The sequence below is a fragment of the Marmota marmota genome, unplaced genomic scaffold (genome assembly GCF_001458135.2).
Source record: "Marmota marmota marmota unplaced genomic scaffold, marMar, whole genome shotgun sequence".
Lineage (NCBI taxonomy): Eukaryota > Metazoa > Chordata > Mammalia > Rodentia > Sciuridae > Marmota > Marmota marmota.
The window spans coordinates 3,379,978-3,388,479 of record NW_026000169.1 but is presented as its reverse complement, the minus strand read 5'-3'; positions in this window follow the sequence as shown (position 1 = coordinate 3,388,479).

Sequence of the window (8,502 nt, the reverse complement as noted above, 5' to 3'; positions counted from 1 at the left end):
AAAAAAAAAAAAAAAAAAAAAAAAAAAAAAGGTGGGCAGAATTGATGAACTGAACAGTGCATGCCCAAGCACTAGCCCAGACATTTTGCTGCTCTATTGTCTAGTTACAATGAAAATAACCTTGGTTCAGTTAAGGCCAATGCAGCTTTAATCTACTGCTGGTTTGTAAATCAGTCACTAGTCTCAACTCAAAAGCAGTTGAGCCTATTTCAGGCTGACTTTCTGTGCCAAAACTCAACCCCCAGTTTGTTTGGTTTTATTAAATTTATTCTGTTGTTGCGGACATTGTGTAAAATGGAAAAAAAAAAGTCTAGACTGGTTTTTGGTCAGGAAGTTAGGGCAGGGTCTCTTTATTAAAAATAAACATCCTCCTTCTTACTTCCTTTTCACACAAATCTGTTCCAAAAGCCCTTGGAATCTGGGGCTCCAACATGTGATTATTGCTCCAGACCCATGTACAACAGCTGACCCCTTTGTGAATAATAATGCCAAAAATACAAGAAAATTCTTAAAGGCAGATAACAGTATTATAAGCTGAATGTGTCAAAAATAATTACTTGAAACTTGGTAGGATCCTTAATCTTCCTTCTATAAAAGTTGGCACACAAATCCCAGGGAACAAGACATATTTCTGTCTTGAGTCCTGCATTCTGTGGTTCTTGGCACTCACTGTCCTGATTTTAATTAACAGTGGCCTTATCACTTCGTGTCCCAAGAGGGTCTCCAGTACTGTAACTAAATTCAGAATCAAGTTTGCTTGATTCCTAATCCTTCCACCTTTCAGGATTTTCCTTTCCTTTTGGGGTCTGCCTTTTCCTTTTCTCCTTAGGGGATTTTGTGAAGCGCTATTAAAGCATAGAAGTTTCTGCTTAGGGAAGTATACAAGTGACCTCCATAAATACGTATGTCAATAACTGACTCTTGTTCACCAACAAGCCCGTGGAAGAGTGTGTAGAAAGCAACATGACATGATAGTTAGGCACGGGGGTTCTGAGGTCAGACAAACCGATTCTTGTACTCACTAAATGCAAATTTTCACAAATTTCCTAATTTCAATGTGCCTCAGTTTTTACATTGTAAAATGGGAACAATAACAGAATTAACCCATAGTTTATTGTGAGGTTTTAATAAAATAGCCCAGGTTAAGCATTTGGCATGGAGTGAACATCAATTATTATACTTGGGGAATATCCCAGAGTTGTCAAAGGTCACACACTGCACAAGATTTCTGTGTTTCTTTCTTTTTTTTTTTTTTTCTGGTGTGTGCTAAGGTACAAACAGTTCATTCTGTCTAGAATATCCTCCCTGCCTTCCCTAGCTGGCAGCCACTCATCAGCCATCAAGGGTCCCACAAATGAGTCTCTCTGGAGTTTCCCTCAAGCCTCTGAGCTCCCAAACACATGATAATATACCTGGATAATACAGTACTCATCACACCTTACTACTACTATTAATTTATGCATTTATCTATTTTTTTAAAAAGCATGTGACATATATTGGGAATGTGCATGGGCTTTTTAAGCCTAAAATGATAATGACATTCTCCACACCTGGAAGAGTTTCTACCAAAATTGTGACTAGAAAGGCGAAATATCTGGAATATAATAAGCACTGAATAAATAACAACTATTATTATTACTAGTCTTATGAAAATTTGATCCCTGACTCAAGGAAGACCACACAAATCATCTCCCTCCAGACAGATTAACATTTTGGAATTTAGCTAGTTATCTAAAGAATCTTCAGAAAAGTTTTAAGCATAGGTTTAATGGAGAATTTACTGATGGAAAATTATATCAGGGAGGTAAGAGGAAGGATTGAAGTATAATACAAGAAAATAAATTTTTATAGACCAGATTTATGAATGAGGAAATGGAAACAGATAAAAAGAAAAATGAAGAAAGAAACTAGAGCTTTCTTCCCTTGTGAAATAGGAGACACAAAGTGTTTGCCTTTTGGGGAAATGTGCTCTCTTTCTCTCCCTTCCTCCTCCCTCCCTCCCCACCCCCCTCTCTCTGGCTCTGTGTTCTAGAGATGATCACAGAAGCTCTAGGAGATAAAGGCTATAAACTATGTGACCAACACAATTCAGATTAATGAAATCAATGACTTTAAGGTAGCCTGGAGTAGGGAAAGGGCTCGGATCTGAGTTCTGATTGCCATCCGAGCATTTATTAGCTCTATCTCTGAACAAATTCAGCTTTTTATGCCTAAAATGGCAACAGCACCCACACCTGAAAGAGTTTCTATGAAAATCAGGACTAGATAAGTGAAGTGTCTGTAATATAATAAGCGCTCGAAAGTAGTAACTATTATTATTACTAGCTTTATGAAGCTATTTAAGTTATGATCCCTGACCTCAGGGAGGTTCACAATAAATGAACATGTAATACATTTAATTTAAAAATATAGCTAAATCATCTTACGTAATTATTTTCTAAAAAACAAGAAGGAATTTTTCAAAAGCAAGTTTTTTAAAAATTCTCTAAAATTACTGGGAAAGACCCATAAAAGTTTATAAAAGTTGCCTCCAAAAACAAACTAAAACGACTTGGCATTTTTATTAGGAAGCATATTTTTACCCAAATTGCTCTGAGGACAATCAAATACTTCATCTGAGCTGGTTCACAGAAAACCGAAGGATTCAGATGGACAAAGGAAACAGAAAGCATTTCAAAGTAATGAAGTGATATGAAGCACAGCGACCTAGTGCCTGAAATGATCCTGAATCCTTAAACACCACCTGCCACCTTCCAACAGCTCTGGAAGAAACTCCAGACATGCTTGTGCACTGAGATAACTTCTGAACTTTTTCCACTTTCTGATATCCTTGCTCTGGGTTCAGACTGATTGCTCCATCAATTCTTGACTTCCCATCTACAGCCTCATACTCCACCCTCAGACTCGGGACACAGTATCGTCCTGGTTTTCTCCCTCTATTCCCTTCCTTGATAAGAATTTGAACTTGCCTCTTAAATCATGTCTATTTCTGGTTCCTCCACATAACTCCTTATCCCATGAGACTATTATGGCTGAGGTTCATGCCAAGCCCTTGGTCCCTAGAGAGGGAATGGAAAAAGACGTGGAAAATACAAGATATTCATAAATCAATTTGCCTGAAGCAAAGTATTTGGGAAGGTGAGTGGTTAAAAGCATTGGCAAAATTGAAAAATTACTGAGTTCTTTCCACATCGCTCTCTCCTAAAACACTTTGTGTTTGCCAAATTCTATTAGCTGAGAAAGCCCATGGCCCACCAAAGGCTGAGTGACAGACTGTAACTTTGCCAGGTCACTAAATTGCTTATGTAGACAAAGCCAGCCCCCAGGATGGGTAGGGTTTTCTCTTGTCTTCTTAGAGGGGGAGCACAGAACTATTTATGGTCACAGTGTGTTTCTTAAAACAAACCCAAGCATAAGCTCTCATTAAGAAAGTGATTTAGCAATACTTTCAGTGTTACTTTGTGAAACAAGTAATGTGGATTGATTGCTTAGTCTAGGTAAATCACCCATGGACTCATGCAGTTTAAATTCTCTATATTTAACATAATTTTGTTGAAATTGTGCAATATGTTTTTGGTCTTATTATTACTCATGAAGAAGTTCTTTAAAAAGTAAGTAAAAAGGAAATGACAGTCACTTATTCCTAAGGATTCATGCTTTTAATCTATTCCTGAATAAAAACAGTTTGTTCTATGGAGGAAGACAGGTGGGAACCCATTTAGGGATAGGGATGTTTCCATTTATGTTGAAAAATAAATGTATTTTATTGCACAGCTGATAATTTCCAAATTTGTATTTCCAGTTCAGCTTCTATATCTCCACCTAGCTGAAACAAAAACACCTCAACTCTTTGCCATTTTCATTTCTCCCCACAAACTGCGGGACTACTCTAGGTGAGCACCAATTGGTCCTGACACCACACTTTCATCCCTACCTTCATTGATTCACCATTATCTCCTGAATAAATGGCACATGCCTCTCTCTCTTGCTCCCTCTTAAGCAACATCTTGTTGAAGGTACACTGCCTGCCCCTGTACTATCATACTTCTGCCCCTAGCTGATCTCACTGCATTAGCACTTGCCCCTTTCTAATCCATTCCCCATAGAGCTGCAGACTCGTTGATTAAAAACTACAATAGGATTATGTCTCTCTTTTCCTTCTTAATTTTCTTCAATGTTTTCCAGTTTCCTTTAAGAAGTATTTTTAAATCAGGTCATTTGCACTTTTACATGGTCCAGCCCAGTTCTCCAGCCTCATCTTGTGTCTTTCAATACCCCAAGCCCATTCTACCTACAACCTGAACAGTTACTGTCCTTAGGTCTTCAAAACTCTTCCTGTACTTCTCACCCACTTTATCCATTTAACACCTACATATACTTCAAATCTCAAACCAAATATTCTTCTTTAAGGAATTGTTTTCTAAGTTCCTGAACTAAGTCAGGATCCTCTGTCATGTACTTTCCTAACTGTATTTTTTCTTCATCAATTTTATCAAAGTTTATAATCATGCATTTTCATAATTATCTCATTCCACAAAAGTTTGTGTTCCACCAAGGCAGAGATCTACCAATCTTTCTCATTAGCCTAGCACAGCACAGTGATGACTATCGGATGGATAGGGGGAGATGGGGTGAACTAATCCAAAGAACATCCAAATATGAAAAAGTAAATTGAAGGTCATGTGGAACAGGTGCAGACCCTCTCAGTCATTCTTCTAACCATTCTGTTTCCTCTTAGCATTTACCACCACATCATATAAAATGACTGATTTTTATTTGGTTAGTATTTGTCTCCTATTCTAGAATGGATCCCTGAGAGCAGAGGTTTTGCCCACTTTGCTCAGTGCTGTATTCTTGGTGCCTAGACCAGCGCCTATACATAAGAGGGGCTTAATAAATAGATGGTTTGAAAAATGAATGTTAGTGAATATCACATTAAATTGAAAAAAAATATTAATGAACCAACTTAAGAGAAATGCTTCCTATGCTGAAAATGAATGTGTGCCCCAGGAAAGAAGCAAACGATGTCTGTAATTAGAAATCAGTATAAATGGGTGAGGTTAGTCCATGTCTCAATAATACATGTGACTGGAAAGTGGAGATGGATAGCTGAAAAGGTAGCTATAGAAACACTTGGACACAGGAAGTAGCTGTGAGATGCTGGTTATATTATTACAGTTGAATGCATCCTTGTAAGTCTCTTTCATTACTCTTAATACAGATGGATAAAACTAGTAGCCATAAAAAAAGGTACTGATCAGCATGTCTTGTTGTATTTACCCAAATAACCATTTCTGGTGAAGAGTAAACCTCTAATATTTGTTCCACTCTTTTTTCATATTCTAAGCAGCCTAAATTGAAACTGCATCATGGCAGACCTCTGACGTAGGTGGAAGGTCATTAGTCCAGGTTAGATTGAGCTGAGGAACTTTACAAAACCTAGAGAAATGAACAGCACAGACAGACCATGCCAATTTTTCATTCCTTCCAGGTTGAAAAGTTAAAAACATACAAACAAAACTCTCTGGCTCAGGATTTTGAAGAAGGAAGTACAGTCTGCAGGCCCTGGTACAGACTGAGCCCAATAACTAATTCTTGAGGAGGTTCTACACCTCCTCAAGAAACAGATACCTCTATGTGCTTGCTACTGTGATATCTAAGTATCCAACTGAGCTTTTATGCACACTGAGATTCTTGAGATCTGTGCCAAACACATCTTGGTATTGAAAGAGCTAGATCTAGCACATTGTGTACAAGATTAATATGCAGTAAATATTGTTGCACAAATGAGATAATAAATGACCAGAAAAAAGTTCATCTACCAAAACAAAGATTGCTTAGATGCTTGTTGGTATCTGGAAGGGAAAACAATATCACATGAGAACCAAATGAATCTGCAGATGAGACTGGGTTCTAAAGGTATACTGTCTTTGTGTTCAAAATTTCCAACTTGATAAATTGACATGAAATTCTACCCACTTGGGCACTTAATAACAGCCCAAATAAGATATATTCATTATCTAAAGTTATAAATCATATGAGAAAAATAACCACCAGAAGCATGAATTAGGAGATATAATAAACAAGAAGGGTAAATTAGAGAATGGGAGGAAAGATTTTAGCAAACTACTTAGAATTCAGCCAGGAGATAAAGAAATGGACCCATGGAGAACACAGTGAGCATGAGAAGATCCAACAAAAAGTAGTAAAAGTTGAAGGAGGCACTTAAGATGGTGTAACAGAGGTGATATTTGAAGATATAAAGCCTTAAGTAAGATATGCCTGAATTGAAGAAAGACATAAATATTAGATCAGAGAAGTGCACTCATCAGCCATGTAGATAAAATGCAGCCACATATACCCATATCATAGTGAAATGTAATCCTAAAGAATTAGAGAATAATCTAAAAGTCATTGATGAGAAGAACCATCAGACTGACCTCAGATTTTACAACAGCATCAAAAGGAGCCAGAAAAATGATGAAAAGAAACATCCTCAAAGTATGAGAGAAAGAAGCTTTCAAATTAAAATTTTATTCCTCCATAAACTATCTTTTCAGAGGAAAGACAAATAATACACATTTTTGAGAACTACTATAATTGCTCACTATTCACAAATACTTGTTGAAAGAAGATTTACTTCAGAAAATTGTTCAAAGACAGGAAAAATGAATGCAAAGAGACTGGTAAAGATACATGTTAACAAAACAATGACCATATATAAAGCATTAATTATAATAGTGACTAATTATGGGAACACTTCAATAAGCATTGAAATCTTTTAATAACCTTGTGTTGTTCAAGAGATATGTAGAAGTATTGATTAATTTTGGATTATGCTACGTAAATATAAATATTAGTAATTCAGGGAAACACTTGTAAAGATTAGATATAATATGCAAGATTTAAAGTTAATAAAGGGATAAAATGGAATAAATAAGTCCCACATAGGCCAATGGATGCATTAAAGAAAAGTTGTAAAATAAGTATTAAAGATTTATCAAATAAAATCTTAGAAATAAATTTAAATATTTTAGTAATGACAGTAAATGGGAATTAAATTGATTTTTAAAAATCTCTCAATGCACATTAACAAGACAGTTAAACAGGATATAAGGATTTATAAAAGTATAAAGAAATAAAAAATGGAAGAAGTCATACCAACTGAATACTTAGATAAGGAAAACTATTATAGCTAAATTAAATTAATATAAGTTATCAGAAACTTTAAAGGGGAAAGTATTGTTATAGGCAAAGAGAGATAATGATATCAGTAATGACAATTTGAAGAAAAATTCACAGATAGAAACTATAAAAATTCTGAATTTATTCATAGTACCTAAAAATACATCTTTAAAACACATTAAACAAAAATTGCAAAAACTGCAAGATTTGAGAAATCTGCAATTAGAACTGGAGTTTTAATCCTTAATGGGTTAATCAAGAAGGAAAATAACTTGATTTGGCCAAAATAGGCATTGAATAATTTAATTAATAAATAATTCAATAATATGCTTGCTAAAATTAGTAAAAATGCAGCTTCAACAATTAAATTATTCTTCAACAATTAAAGAATAATTTTTAGACAAATACGTAACATTTATAAAAATTGATCACAAACTAAGCCTAGACAGAAAATCTTAAAAATACCTAAAAATAAATATCATAGAGACCACATTCCCTGAACAATATGCAATAAAATTAAAAACCAATATCAAAATATTTTTAAACCAAGCCAGGCACGGTGACTCACGCCTGTAATTCTAGCTGCTCTGGAGGCTGAAACAGGAGGATCAGGAGTTCAAAGCCAGCCTCAGCAATGGTGCAGCATTAAGCAACTCAGTGAGACCCTGTCTCTAAATAAAATGCAAAATAGGGCTGGGGATGTGGCTCAGTGGTTGAGTGCACCTGAGTTCAAACCACAGTTATCACCCCCACCCCAAAAAAGATTTTTAAACCAATATGTTCAGCAAACTCTTAACACTGCTACAATAATTCACAAGTCAAAATAGAAACAATATTTGAAATGTTTTTATAATTTAAAAAATTCCTATTTTATATAAACTATAACAGAAAACTAAAAGAAAAAGAATCTCCACAACTCATTCTATAAGGCCAGGGTAACAGGCCAAGAGTGTATTAAGGGAAAGTCAGAGGCCTATTTCTCTTGTCAAGTCAAATGCAAAAATCTCAAATAAAATTCTAACAAAATCTTAATAAAAAAATTTTAAAAATTATTAGTATAAATTAATAGATCATGAACAAGTAAGATATTCTAATCGCACACAGATGGCTTAATGTTAGAAAATTGGTCATTATAACTCATTGTATTGAGATATGAGTGGAGAGAGAATGATATCTCAATAAAGAAGAAAGTATTGGATATAATTCAACACCACTTGATTTTAAAAAGTAATAACTCAACAAATTAAGATGATCCTCCTGTTAATGGGTATCCATAAAAAAAAAAAAAAAAAAAACCTAAAAACATATCACATTATC